This window comes from Doryrhamphus excisus, chromosome 4 (assembly GCF_030265055.1).
Source record: "Doryrhamphus excisus isolate RoL2022-K1 chromosome 4, RoL_Dexc_1.0, whole genome shotgun sequence".
Classification (NCBI taxonomy): Eukaryota; Metazoa; Chordata; class Actinopteri; order Syngnathiformes; family Syngnathidae; genus Doryrhamphus; species Doryrhamphus excisus.
Window position 1 is genome coordinate 23092134 of NC_080469.1, and position 15496 is coordinate 23107629.

The following is a 15496-nucleotide window of genomic DNA, read 5'->3' on the forward strand; positions in this document are numbered from 1 at the left end:
TTATTTTGTCATCCATCAAGCTACATATCTTGCTACATATCCGGCTTTTTAGCTATCATGCTATCATGCTATCATGCTAGCAGACTATTTTTCTTACCTGAGCTAGTTTTCTTTTTAGCTATGTTGCTGTCTATTTGTTCATTGTGGTCCTCTTGCCAAAAACTAAATATAAATATATATATACATATAAATATATAAATGTATCCCGCCTAAGCTAGTATGCTAAACACAGTCACACTGTTTATGTAGTACAACATGACTGAAGTTAAAATGGCTTCTCTGGGACTGTTTGTTTATAAGCCGCTGAATGCTAGTCATCTTATTCAGCCCAAAGGACGATTTCTCCTCAATTTAATTGTGAATAATATCGACATTTAATTTTTCAATCTGTTCTTTTAAACCGCTGATTGTAATTTTGAGCCTGTTGCAGACAGTCCCCTTTAACAAAGGATTGCATTAGTATATGGAAATATGGAGTCAAAATGTCATTTGCAATGCAACATTGTTTTGTCCCGAGGCGCAAAATGTCACTTGTAGCTTTGACCAAAAAACAAACAAAAAAACGGCTGAATTAGCTCATGTTTGCTTCCACTGTAGTAGAGCTGTCCTTTGTTTTGTGTCAGTGACCTAGAATATGAATTTGGAGCTTTTTATTTGAATAAATCAGCCTAAAATGCGGCTGTTTTTTCATTGGCCTGCTGCATATTCTAAAAAAATGTAACTTAACAAGGAAAATACAGCAGAAAGATCAGTAGTAACTTGACGAAAATGAAGTTAAAATAAAAAATAAAAAAGTAAAGTAATTTTACAAGTATGAAGTGAAAATATTAAGATAAAGTTCTAATTAATTGAGAAAATTATTTTTTAAGAAAAATTATAAAATGTCAATTTAAATGTTAAGTTTAAATATTAAAATACAGTGAAGAAAATAAGTATTTGAACACCCTGCTATTTTGCTATTTCTCCCACTTAGAAATCATGGAGGGGTCTGAAATTTTCATCGTAGGTGCATGTCCACTGTGAGAGAGATAAACTAAAAAGAAAAATCCAGAAATCACAATGCATGATTTTTTAACAATTTATTTGTGTGATACAGCTGCAAATAAGTATTTGAACACCTGTGTATCATCTAGAATTCTGACCCTGAAAGACCTGTTAGTCTGCCCATTAGAAGTCCACCTGCACTCCATGTATCATCCTGAATCAGATGCACCTGTTTGAGGTCGTTAGCTGCATAAAGACACCTGTCCACCCCATACAATCAGTAAGACTTTAACTTGTAACATGGCGAAGACCAAAGAGCTGTCCAAAGACACCAGAGACAAAATTGTACACCTCCACAAGGCTGGAAAGGGCTACGGAGCAATTACCAAGCAGCTTGGTGAAAAAAGGTCCACTGTTGGAGCTATCATTAGAAAATGGAAGAAGCTAAACATGACGGTCAATCTCAATCGGAGTGGAGCCCCATGCAAGATATCACCTCGTGGGGTCTCAATGATTCTAAGAAAGGTGAGGAATCAGCCCAGAACTACACGACAGGACTTGGTCAATGACCTGAAAAGAGCTGGGACCACCGTTTCCAAGGTTACTGTAGGTAATACACTAAGACGTCATGATGTGAAATCATGCATGGCACGAAAGGTTCCCCTGCTTAAACCAGCACATGTCAAGGCCCGTCTTAAGTTTGCATATGACCATTTGGATGATACAGAGGAGTCATGGGAGAAAGTTTTATGGTCAGATGAGACCAAAATAGAACTTTTTGGTCATAATTCCAATAAGCGTGTTTGGAGGAAGAAGAATGAAGAGTACAATCCGAAGAACACCATCCCTACTGTGAAGCATGGGGGTGGTAGCATCATGCTTTGGGGGTGTTTTTCTGCACATGGGACAGGACGAGTGCACTGCATTAAAGAGAGGATGACTGGGGCCGTGTATTGTGAGATTTTGGGGAACAACCTCCTTCCCTCTGTCAGAGCATTGAAGATGGGTCGTGGCTGGGTCTTCCAACACGACAACGACCCGAAGCACACAGCCAGGAAAACCAAGGAGTGGCTCCGTAAGAAGCATATCAAGGTTCTAGCATGGCCCAGCCAGTCTCCAGACCTGAACCCAATCGAAAATCTTTGGAGGGAGCTCAAACTCCGTGTTTCTCAGCGACAGCCCAGAAACCTGACTGATCTAGAGAAGATCTGTGTGGAGGAGTGGGCCAAGATCCCTCCTGCAGTGTGTGCAAACCTGGTGAAAAACTACAGGAAACGTTTGACCTCTGTAATAGCAAACAAAGGCTACTGTACCAAATATTAACATTCATTTTCTCAGGTGTTCAAATACTTATTTGCAGCTGTATCACACAAATAAATTGTTAAAAAATCATGCATTGTGATTTCTGGATTTTTCTTTTTAGTTTATCTCTCTCACAGTGGACATGCACCTACGATGAAAATTTCAGACCCCTCCATGATTTCTAAGTGGGAGAAATAGCAAAATAGCAGGGTGTTCAAATACTTATTTTCTTCACTGTATATTTTTAAAGTCCTAATTATGTGAAAACAACTGCAATTTTTGTCAAGTTTTGGTCAAGAGATGCTATAAATATTAGTTGTAGAATACATAATGGGAATAAAATCATAATTATGAGGAATATTTACAAGAAAAAAGTTGAAATAATAGTTGGAACATTTAAAAAAAAAAACAGCACATGGAAGAAACGGCTGTAATTTTGTGAAGATAAAGTCAAAATATTAAGACAGGGGGTCCAACGTTTTTTTTTTTTTTTTTCAGCCCATAGCTTTTCTATTAATGGGCCTGCTGCATATTCTAAAAATATAACTTAATAAGGAAAATACAGCAGAAAGATCAGTAGTAACTTTACGAAAATGAGGTTAAAATAAAAATCAGCAGTAATTTTACAAGTATGAAGTGAAAATATTAAGATCAAATTAATTGAGAAAATTATTTTTTAAGAAAAATAGTATGAGGAAAAATGTCGGATTAAGTTTAAATATTAAAATATATTTTTAAAGTCGGAATTTCGTGAAAACAGCTCTAATTTTTGTCAGGTTTTGGTCAAGAGATACTATAAATATTAGTTGTAGAATACATGATGGGAATAAAATTATAATTATGAGGAATATTTACAAGAAAAAAGTAAAAATAAAAAAAGATGGAAGAAACTGCTGTAATTTTGTGAAGATAAAGTCAAAATATTAAGACTGGGGGGGTCCAACATTTTTTTTTTCAGCTCATAGCTTTTTTATTATTGACCTGCTGCATAATCTTAAAAAAAAAAAAGAGCAAAAATAATTGACAATTTTTTACAAGAGTAAAGGCATAATTTTACGAGAAAAACCTGTGAAACTAATAGGAAAAAGTTTTATTAATGGATTTACGCCATGGCACTACGAAAAAAAGAGACAAAAATAAAGTTGAAATAAATAAAAAAACACTAAAAAAGGAAAACCAGAAAAACGAGTTCATACTAATATATGCTTTTTTTTTTAAGCTATATCACAAAGCTATATGTATTTTTTTTTGTTGAAACGTATATGATTTCCCAGCATATGTCGCTTTCCAAAACATCATGCTTCTTTTCATTTTTCACGATGTGGCTCTAGGTAGAAAAAAATTGACAAAAAAAAAGTTTCTGGCCCAACAAAAAAAAGGTTTCCTTGTGTTTTTTGTGATGCTGCCATCACTCAGCCCTCCCTCTGCTACGGTGCCGACTGTTTTGACAGCTTTTCCTGTGTGCCAGCGGTTTAAACACAGCCTGGTCTGGGGGAAGAGTTTGTGTTTGTGGGTCAGTGAGTACCGAGATGTGTGGACTTGTTACTTTGCTCTGTGCATTTTTCTCATCTGGTGCAGTATTTCTCATCTTTCTTGGTATGTCTCACTGGTATCCGTGACTTTTCCACTCAGAGTCTGCCTTTTTTTTTGTTATCTGATGTTCCTTCATCTGCATGGTTTGCATGTAAAATACATTTTTAAAAAAGTCCATAAATACATAGTCCAAGATAAATAAAAGGGGTTTTACAGCTCCACACCCACAGGCACACTGTCATAGTGTGTGTCTTTAGCAAGATGGAGGATGAGTCACTCCTTAGTGACAGTGATTCTTCTTCCCGATGAAACAGCACAAAAAAAACCTGCAAGGCCACATGACATCACATTCAGCAAAGCAGATACCGTAGAAACGATGGCATTTTGTAGCCTGACAGTTGGCCCACCAGAAGGCACTCACTCCTGCCTTTGGTTGTCATGGTAATGATATTGTACAGTAGTCTGCCCATTTTATTGTCTAGCACTTATTGACCAAATCGAGCTATCCATCTTGCTAACTTATATCCTATATCCTTTAGGTGTGTCACAAACTGTTGCAATAATAGATTAATTAAGCACACGGTAAATTAACTCGATCATTTTGCCAGCCTGCATATGTATCTTAAAGTCCCTAGTCTTCCATAGTCAAACAGACAGGAAGAGAGTTCATTCTGTGCATTATACATTATAGGTATTGAGCTATAATTAGAACGGTAGCCACGTTTACATGAGTTTTTCCTTTTTCCGATTGGACATGAATCTCTGTCAAAGAGTACTTTGGTTGTGGTTCACAATTTCGATAAAATAATAAAATGTTCAGTGAGTCAATAGCCATGTTTACATGAGTTTTCCACTTTCCGAATGCAATCTTTCTGAATGACTTTTCCGAAAACAATGGTATACATGGAAAGGAATATTCCAATCTTTTGTCTACATGCGCTGCTATAATCAACCAGAATAGTCAATAGGGCATGCCCAGTAAAACGTAAACATCAACATCACGTGATACCGACTTCCTGGAGTTTTTCTTCCACTTGTTGGAATAACTCCGTATTGACAGTTTTTTTGTTCATCCGGTCTTGAAATTTAGTTTGGAATAAAAAACAAACGTTCCGCAGTAGTCCAGTGCCGATTGCTCGCCTCCATTTTTAAAACCGAAGAACGTCTCGAGTACAAGATACCTCAATCGGATTGGGGAAAGGAATATTCCACCACTGGGAATCCCATTATATGTTCATTCGGATTGGCACTTTTCTTTGGGAATGAGGTGTAAACTGAAATAAACTGAAAGCAATTGGAATATTTGGGTCCATGTATACGTGGCTAATAATCACTAATTGTATTTGAGAGAAATATGCCTTTTGTATAAACATAGGAGTATAAACATTTGATATTTTGATGCTTTAATTCTCTCAATGGCTTACAGTCACACGATATTAATGTAAAAAACAAATTTGTTGGGGGTGTGTGATCACCCCCCTGATGATTGCGTTCCCTAGGGTCTGACCTCATGCATTTGGAAAATAGGTGTAACATAGCTTCCTCCTCTAAGACCCCAACTACCGCCCACATGCATTCAAATCATCTCATTTTCTGCCGTGACATCCACCACGCATTTGAGTACATTTGCATCTCATGTCATGACGGGTCGGGGAGGGTTGCTGGGCATTTGGAATTGAATGCTGCTCAAGTCTGAAGTTTTTTGCTTGCAGTGTGCACTCGGGCATTCATTTAGTATGTGCAACTTGACAAACTAGCGTAAACAAATCCGGATCGCGTGCAACACGTCACGACAAGTGTGCTAATTATGACATCCCAAAGCGTTGTTTCAATTTCCTGATTATTAAAGCGGCCATGTTTTAGTATTTTGCAATTTTAAATTTGTGCCAGAGGTCCCAAAAAAGTGTGTTGTCCAAAAAAAAAAAAAATTAAAAATGCTTTATTAAGCCCTATTGAGAACACACTTTTTTATGTGTAACAATTTATGTATATACACCAGTAGATAAAACCGTATTTACCAGATAAGGTAAGTGCTAATAACTTCAAAGATGCTTTCGCGGTCCTGTTGTAATAACTTCAAAGATGCTTTCATGGTCCTCTTCAATTCACTGCCCTTCATTAACTTAACAATACTAATATCAGTCATGTAGTGTTAAAACTAAAAAAAAAAAGGGGGGGGGGGGGTAAACCCAAAGAATTCTGCCCCATGGTACAATTTCCATACCTATGAGCTCAAACACAAAACATAGAAATTAGAGAGAAAATGAAATTCCACCCACTCACAAGAAAATCATTCAGCGTGGAAAAATGACATGACAATTATAGACAGGTTCTGTGTAATGTTCGAACCTACTACCAACCACATATGTCTGCGTGGCTAACAAGTGGCATAGCACCATCAACCCGCCGATCCCTACCAGTCATAGTCGTGATAATTGCGATTCAATTCGTGACAGTAAACACCATAGACACCAAACCAACCTCCCATCAACTGATGTTATACATCCCGAAATGACGGAAATGGTGACGACTGACACACCTAAGTTCGATCCACGTGTCTTGGTTAACTACAGACCAATATCCAAGCTTCTGATTTTGTCCAAGATCATTAAGAGTTACACAATTTCATTCCGAATAATCATTACGAGGTGTTTCGGTTAGGATTTAGGATGCACCGCAGCATAGAAACGGCACTGAGTGCTTTGGTTGTGGTTGACGACTTCGATAAAATAATAAAGTCCAGTGAGTCATTAGCCACGTTTACATGAGTTTTCCTTTATTCCGAATGGAATCTTTCTGAATGACCTTTCCGAAAACAATGGTATACATGGAAAGGAATATTCCAATCTCTGGTTTACATGCGGCGATATAATCCAACTGAATAGTCAATGGGGCATGCCCAGTAAAACATAAACATCAACATTACGTGATCCCGAGATTTTCTTTCATTTGTTCTTTCAACTAACTTCTTTATATTCCCATCTTTATACAAAAGGCATATTTCTATTATTATTTAGTAATTCATTAGCCACAAAGAAAATATACAGTAAACCTTGGATATATCGGACTCGGATATATCGGAAATTCGCTCACAACGGACCAATTTTTCTATAATGCATTTCCAATAAAAATTCATTGCATATATCGGATTTTTCATAACGGATTTCGCCTATTTCGGACAAAATCTCCAGTCCCGTTCCAATGCATTTCCATGAAATTTCCCTCGCATATATCGGATGGCCGCATCGTGGCGCTCCGATTCGCCGAATCGTGACAGGCCGCTATACGACGTCATTTGCAGCGTTTGCAGCGTTGCCTGCGCGTCCAGGTACATTGGAAACATAGTCAAGGAAGTGCCTTTTTATAACGGATAAAATCCGATTTACGCATATACCGGATATAAATCCGATATATGCGTAAAACGGACATTTTCCGGTATACGCATATAACGGATTTCGCTTATATCGGACAAAACCAGTGGGAACAATTGAATCCGATATATCCGAGGTTTACTGTATATCTATATAAAACATGTCCCGAGTTTAATTATAAAATATTAGCAAGATTGAATTTGATCTTTTCCTGTTTAAATTTATCCCGGGTGCATTCTTTCAGCGAATGCACAGATATGACGTAAAACGCAAATCGAGACTTTCTTCGGTTTTAAAAATGGAGGACACCAATCGGCACTGGACTACTGCGGAAAGTTTTTTGATCCAAACTAAATTTCAAGACTGGATGAAGGAAAAACTGGCAATACGGAGTTATGGAAAAACCCGAGGAAGTCGGTATTACGTGATGTTGATGTTAACGTTTTACTGCAAATGCCCCATTGACTATTCTGTTGGATTATAGTGCCGCATGTAGACAAGAGATTGGAATATTCCTTTCCATGTATACCATTTTTTTTTTTGGAAAAGTCATTCGGAAAGATTCCATTCCAAAACTCATGTAAACATAGCTACTGACTCACTGGACTTTATCCCATTTTATTGTTTTTATCGAAGTTGTCAACCACAACCAAAGTACTCTTTGACATAGGTTCATGTGTTCCTACCGACTTGTGTACTAATTTCCAAGACAGGTACTGTTATGGATGTATTTTGTATACAGTATACTGCATGTCTTCCAGTTTTTCTGGACACATTATAACTGCTCGCACCATTGTTGCCTGTCTGAGACCTTTGCTGTTGCCACATGGCTCCCTTGTGTCTTGTGGCCGCATGAAAGATTCCTGAAGGAAACTGCGTCTGCCTCAGCAACCTGACCTTTTTTTTTTTTTTTTTTTTGGTATGACTCTTCCTCCTCCTGGAGTTCTGTCACCTGCACAGTTGAGGTTCATTACTTTGCTTCAGTCCACATCCACTCACTTTGGTACGTCTATGCAATACGATGTCCGAATTTGGTCTTCATTCATTCATTCATTCATTCATTCATTTTCTACCGCTTTTTCCTCACGAGGGTCGCGGGGGGTGCTGGAGCCTATCCCAGCTGTCTTCGGGCGTAAGGCGGGGTACACCCTGGACTGGTGGCCAGCCAATCACAGGGCACATACAGACAAACAACCATTCACACTCACATTCATACCTATGGACAATTTGGAGTCGGCAATTAACCTAGCATGTTTTTGGAATGTGGGAGGAAACCGGAGTACCCGGAGAAAACCCACGCATGCACGGGGAGAACATGCAAACTCCACACAGAGATGCCCGAGGGTGGAATTGAACCCTGGTCTCCTAGCTGTGAGGTCTGTGCGCTAACCCCTAGACCACCGTGCCGCCCCGAATTTGGTCTTCATAAAGATAATTAGGAATTTTGACTAGAAATAACACATTTTTATCAACTCTTCTATTTTGATTAGATTATCCATTGGTTTCTGTTTCAATATAGGTAATCAAAGCATAAATGGCATACCTCAAATAACTGCCTCGGAAAAACTTCATACCTATGGATAATTTATTCATAGTCGCCAATTAACCTAACATGAATGTTTTTTGGAATGTGAGAGGAAACAGGAATACCGGGAGAAATTCGTACACGTACAACCATGTACCCTGAACAACAGACAGTGACGTTTACCGACAAATTTCTACATTGACTCAGGATCAGAAATAATCAGCTTCTTCTAGTAACTATAAAAAAGTAACAATACCCCAGATGTGTTAAAAAGTACTGTAATTTCCAGTTTAAAGTGTTGCACCGCTTTAAAGACCGCAAACCACTGCATGTACTTTTCATATAACTATAAAAGCGATCTTCACTCACTAAATGTACTGCAAAAAAAGGTCAGTCAGGATAATTCATAATGGCGCCTACAGAGAACATACTAACTCCTTATTTCTAAAATCACAAATACTTCAACTTGCTGATATAGTTCATCTTCAAACAGCTAAAATAATGCATAAGGCTAAAAATAACCAATTAGCTAAAAATGTCATCCAATACTTCTCTACAAGAGAGGAGAAATATGATCTCAGGGAAGAAGTACATTTGAAACACTTATATGCTAGGACTTCGTTAAAAAGCCATAGCATTTCAGTATGTGGAATCAAACTATGGAATGGATTGAGTAAGACCCTCGAACAATGCACAACGATAAGCCAATTCAAGAAACATAAATAAATATATAAATATAAAAAAAATTAATATAAAAACAATATAAAATGTAAAAAATATTTATAAAAATAAAAAATAAAAAATGAAAAATGAAAAATGAAAAATTGAAAAATTGAAAAATTGAAAAATAAAAAATAAAAAATAAAAAATAAAAAAATAAACTATATTAGGAAAGCAGGAAGTGAACAAATGTAACAGTTACTGATTGTAAAAGTACCAGATGGAGGGGTAGGATTTAATAAGCTTTGCTTCTTCCTACTCCTTTTGGACATGTGGAACTGTGAACTGATTATGTGATGCATTCAATTGTAATCTGATGCATGTTCAAATGAAATTAAACCATTACCATTACCATATAAATACTTAAATGAATGTGATAGATGTTTTTGTAGTCAAACGATCTTAATCACTCTAAAAAACTGGACATCTTTGGCATTTAATCAGGCCTCTTGTAACATTCCATAATATAATACAAGTAATAAAAGGGTGATGAACATTGATTGATATCAGTATCAGCCAATATTCAAGGCTGCAGTATTTAAAAATTCTATCATGACACCTCACATTTGCTTGTGCGAAGAAATAAGTAATACTAAAAAACTAAAACTTTATCCCTAAATCAGAAAAAAACCACCCCTTGATACTAAAATAGTAAATATAATACATCACAATGTCACCATTATGTGGAAAGCATCCTTGTAAAGTTAAGCATATTTAAGTGAAGTTCAGAAGTGTTGTGATAGTTTGGAGAATCACTGCCCCCCCCCACCCCCGTCCACAGAGGATACAATGACAAACGACCAATTTAAAGCTTGACACATACTTTTTTGTGTATTAAAGTGACTACACAAGCCAGCAGATGGTGCAAAGTGCTGCCATATTTGCTACACTTCTTTATCATCTTTACTCCGCTCTTTGTTTTTTTTTTTTTGTTTTTTTTTTAGACTCCCTTCTTTCCAACGGAGCACAGACAGTTGTAAACATTTAGATGGGCTGTTATCCTCACAGAGAGAAAAAATTTTCACAATGTCAACACACACAATAAACTTTAAAGCGCATCATCGCTCTCTTTTTTTTTTCTTTACATTTTCCAACATCTCTTTATGTGACTTTGAGATTGTTTTAATGATACGCCGTTTCTGTGCTGAAGCAATATTATACAGGATGCACCCCCCCCCACACACCCTCACTCTTCTGTAATGTTGCAAAAGCCCTAGTTAAGAGAATTCTACACCTCAGAGTTTGACGTGAGAATACACAAGCGTTTTTCTCTTTCATCTTTTGGATGAATTCAGCATGTAAATTACCCAAACTTTAAGTCAGGGGTCTCAAACATGCGGCCCACGGGCCAAATGTGGCCCACAGAAAACTAGTTTGAGGCCCCCGCCTTGATATGAAAGTTTAATGTTAGTTTGATATGGATGCTGTATGGTATCATGTACCCAGAAAAAATTATTACGTTTGATTAATGTTCATGTTAAAGGTTAAATAACTGTTAATAGTTATCCTCCCTATCCGTGTGGAAGTGGTAAGTTTTTGGCTATTTAAGTTTAAAGGAAATAACTTGAAGGCTACCTGTTTAGGTCGCTAGCTCTCTAGTTTGCGAGTTCTCAAGACCCTGCAGTTGCGCAATATGTTGTAAATAAAAAGAGTATAAATGTGACTATAGTCGTGTTTTGTCATGCCTACAGGGCTCTAATAATGCTTTGTTCATTTTAATCTGAAAAAAATAATTTGTCTACCCACCAACTATATGTGGTTTCTTAAGTTTTTATTATTTGACGTTTTATTATTATTATTATATTTATTTATTACTGATTGATTGATTTTCTTTATTCTTGATTTGTTTATTTATTTTTCATCTTATTTTGTGCAGAAAAATTAAAATTAAAATATTTGAGAACAGTGGAATGTTTTATCAGAGCTTTTATTGTAGAAAATCGGAACCAAAGCACTGAAAAAGTTTTTTTTTTTTTCAGTTTTTAATAAATGTGTTTTTTTTTTGGAAAACCTGATGCGGCCCAGCCTTGCCCAGACCCTAGCTTCAGTGGCCCCCAGGTAAATTAAGTTTGAGACCCCTGCTTTAAGAAACTGGCACACGCTATTTATTTGGAAAGAACTTCAGTGAGTATCCGTACATTATGCTATGTAGTACTATATTTTACTGATGTACTTTGTCATCCGTTTTATTCATGCGGTTCCGAGCATCGATCCGATGAGTGCTGTCAAAAATCATTTGATGCTGCCAAAGAGACACGATTAGCTGCAATCAATCATGATCACTAACAAAAAAGCTAACAGGGCTTGGCCTTGTCATGTTACGACATTCAGGATCCTTCAGCACCACTTAGAAGATTTAGTTGACAGTATACATTTCAGGCGTGTCATTCTGAGCCTGCTGTGTGAATTAGAGGGATTTCAGTGTTGTACCTCGTCTCTTTGTGGAGGCTTCACTCTTATCACGCTTTCTCAGAAATTATTTATTATAATTATTAAATTGTTTTATTATTTTAATGATTATTATTATTACATAATACAAATCATACATAATAATATATAATAATAGATTCAATATATTTAATATATTATTATTATTATATTATTATTATAATAATATTATTATTATATTATATATTATTATATTATGTAATAATAAAATCACTTATCACGCTTTCTCAGAAATTATTTCTTATTAATTATTTTTTTATTTTAATTATTATATTATATAATTAAAATAATCTATAATAATATATTTAATATATTATTATTATTGTTATATTAATATTGTTTTATTATTATTATTATAATTAGATATTAATATATAATACATATTCAATCATCAAAAATCACTTATCACGCTTTCTCAGAAATTATTTCTTATTAATTATTAAAATATATATATATTTTTAATTTTAATTATTAATATTATATAATACAAATATATAATAAAATATTGAATTTATTATTATTATTATATTAATATATAATACAATATAATATTCAATCATCAAAAATCACTCTTATCACGCTTTCTCAGAAATTATTTCTTATTATTAATTATTAAATTATTATTTTTTACTATTTTAATTATTATTATTATATAATACAAATAATATATAATAATATATTTTACATATATTATTATTTTATTATTATATTATTCTTATTCTTATTATTATATAATACAATATAATACATATTCAATCATCAAAAATCACGTATCATGCTTTCTCAGAAATTATTATTTCTTATTATTAATTATTAAATTATTATTTTATTATTGTAATTAATATTATTATATAATATAAATAATATATTTAATATATTACTGTTATTATATTGATATCATTATATTAATATTATATTAATATATAATACATATTTAATCATCAAAAAACGGTTAGGATTGAGTTCATATTGGACCTGGACCTCGACCGCCGATTCCTGCAATGTAATCCTGCATGCAATGTTTTCCACTCCGAGTTTTTTTAGAAACTTCTCCACGCATTGCACAAACACATTAGCAATTCCGCCTCGAACGCACTCTCACTTGTCACATCTTCCCGCCAACGAGCATCGTTTATCTCTCAAGACAGTCGCTGAGGGCCAAGTCATTTTTTAATGATCCCCCCCCCCCCCAACCCCACCTCCTCCACCTTCTTCCGCCCCCAAACAGCCCACCAACTTTAAGAGGATGACGCTACTTCTGAGCCAAAGTCACAGAGTCAATTAAATTTCTTTATCTTTTCAGCAATTTTTTTGGAACATACTGCAAGGTGGTAAAACTTCATTTTGGGGGGGATTATAATCTTCCCTGACATGACGTTGCCCTTTAAAAAAAAAAAAAAAAAATTGACAGCTCAGTCTTTCCGTGAGCATCCCGGACACACTTTGCCGATAGAGGCTAGGAATAACTCTAAATTCTGCAAAAAACAAAAACAAAAACTGAAGCCTAAACAAGATTAGTAACTTAAAATGGAGGTCGCACATTTTCTACTGTTGCAGCATTGCCGTTTTTCAATCGCAGTTTTTTCAAACAATACATGATTCCTGTTTTGTATGTAGTACTTTATGTAGTATTCTGGTCACTAGGCATCGGTAACGTGACATTGAGACATTGACATTTGAGACAATCAAACCTTAACTTGCAGCTAGTGCGACATGATATTTTGAAAAAAAAAATTCCTCCCATTAAGTGTGGAAGTGGTACATTTTTGGCTTTTTATTTTGCCCTTTTTTCCCCCTCAGACTCGGTTTCAAACCTATTCTAACTCATTATCTCTCAAAACATGAGACAAATACCCCTGCCTGATAGTGGCAAGCACTTTGCAGACAGAAGCAAGGAATAACTCTAAACTCTGCGAAAAAAAAAAAAAAACTGAAGCTTAAGCAAGATTAGTAACTTAAAATGGAGGTCACACATTTTCTACTGTTTTTCAATCATAACAGTTTTTCAAAAAATACATGATTCCTGTTTTGTATGTAGTATTTTATGTAGTATTCTGGTCACTAGGCATCGGTAACGTGACATTGAGACATTGACATTTGAGACAATCAAACCTTAACTTGCAGCTAGTGCGACATGATATTTTGAAAAAAAAAATCCTCCCATTAAGTGTGGAAGTGGTACATTTTTGGCTTTTTATTTTGCCCTTTTTTTCCCTCAGACTCGGTTTCAAACCTATTCTAACTCATTATCTCTCAAAACATGACACAATACCCCTGCCTGATAGTGGCAAGCACTTTGCCGACAGAGGCAAGGAATAACTCTAAATTCTGCAAAAAAAACAAAAAACAAAACTGAAGCCTTTGCAAGATTAGTAACTTAACATGGAGGTCACATATTTTCTACTGTTTTTCAATCATAACAGTTTTTAAAAAAAATACATGATTCCTGTTTTGTATGTAGTATTTTATGTAGTATTCTGGTCACTCGGCATCGGTAACGTGACATTGACATTTGAGACAATCAAACCTTAACTTGCAGCTAGTGCGACATGATATTTTGAAAGAAAAAAAAAATCCTCCCATTAAGTGTGGAAGTGGTACAATTTTGGCTTTTTATTTTGCCCTTTTTTTTCCCCTCAGACTCGGTTTCAAACCTATTCTAACTCATTATCTCTCAAAACATGAGACAATACCCCTGCCTGGTAGTGGCAAGCACTTTGCCGACAGAGGCAAGGAATAACTCTAAACTCTGCAAAAAAAAAAAAAAAAACTGAAGCTTAAGCAAGATTAGTAACTTAAAATGGAGGTCACACATTTTCTACTGTTTTTCAATCATAACAGTTTTTCAAAAAATACATGATTCCTGTTTTGTATGTAGTACTTTATGTAGTATTCTGGTCACTAGGCATCGGTAACGTGACATTGAGACATTGACATTTGAGACAATCAAACCTTAACTTGCAGCTAGTGCGACATGATATTTTGAAAAAAAAAAAAAGAATCCTCCCATTAAGTGTGGAAGTGGTACATTTTTGGCTTTTTATTTTGCCCTTTTGCCCCTTTTTTTTAAAAATGGCGGTCACATATTTTCTACTGTTTTTCAATCATAACAGTTTTTCAAAAAATACATGAGTCCTGTTTTGTATGTCGTAATTTACGTAGTATTCTGGTCACTAGGCATCGGTAACGTGACATTGAGACATTACACAATCAAATCGTAACTTGCAGCTAGTGCAACATGATATTTTGAAAAAGTTTTCCTCCCATTACGTGTGGAAGTGGTACTTTTTGGCTTTGTATTTTGCCCTTTTTTTCCCCCTCAGACTCGGTTTCAAACCTATTCTAACTCATTATCTCGAGAGCTTGCTATTGTTAAAGTGTCACTTCAGAGATCCCATAGCCTGAGCATAATGTTATGTATAATGTCGTGTAAACACAGATGCAAAGATCCAATATCGGTCAATGATATTATCAGCTGGACTGCTGATTATTTCTGCCTATTCCAGGCATAGGGAAAGAGACAAGTTAGTACCATATATAGAACATCATGTAATTTTGTACTGCCGCCAACAGAGGCCTTTCAGCAATGTGCATAATAAACATCCTTATCTCT

The 15496-nt window shown here is 35.4% G+C and overlaps 1 protein-coding gene across 6 annotated transcripts in view; it reads left to right on the plus strand.

Annotated features, from left to right (window-relative positions):
* Positions 1–15496, plus strand: part of grid2 (glutamate receptor, ionotropic, delta 2) — a 528950-nt gene that overhangs the window by 140502 nt on the left and 372952 nt on the right. The gene's annotated exons all lie outside the window — the stretch shown is intronic.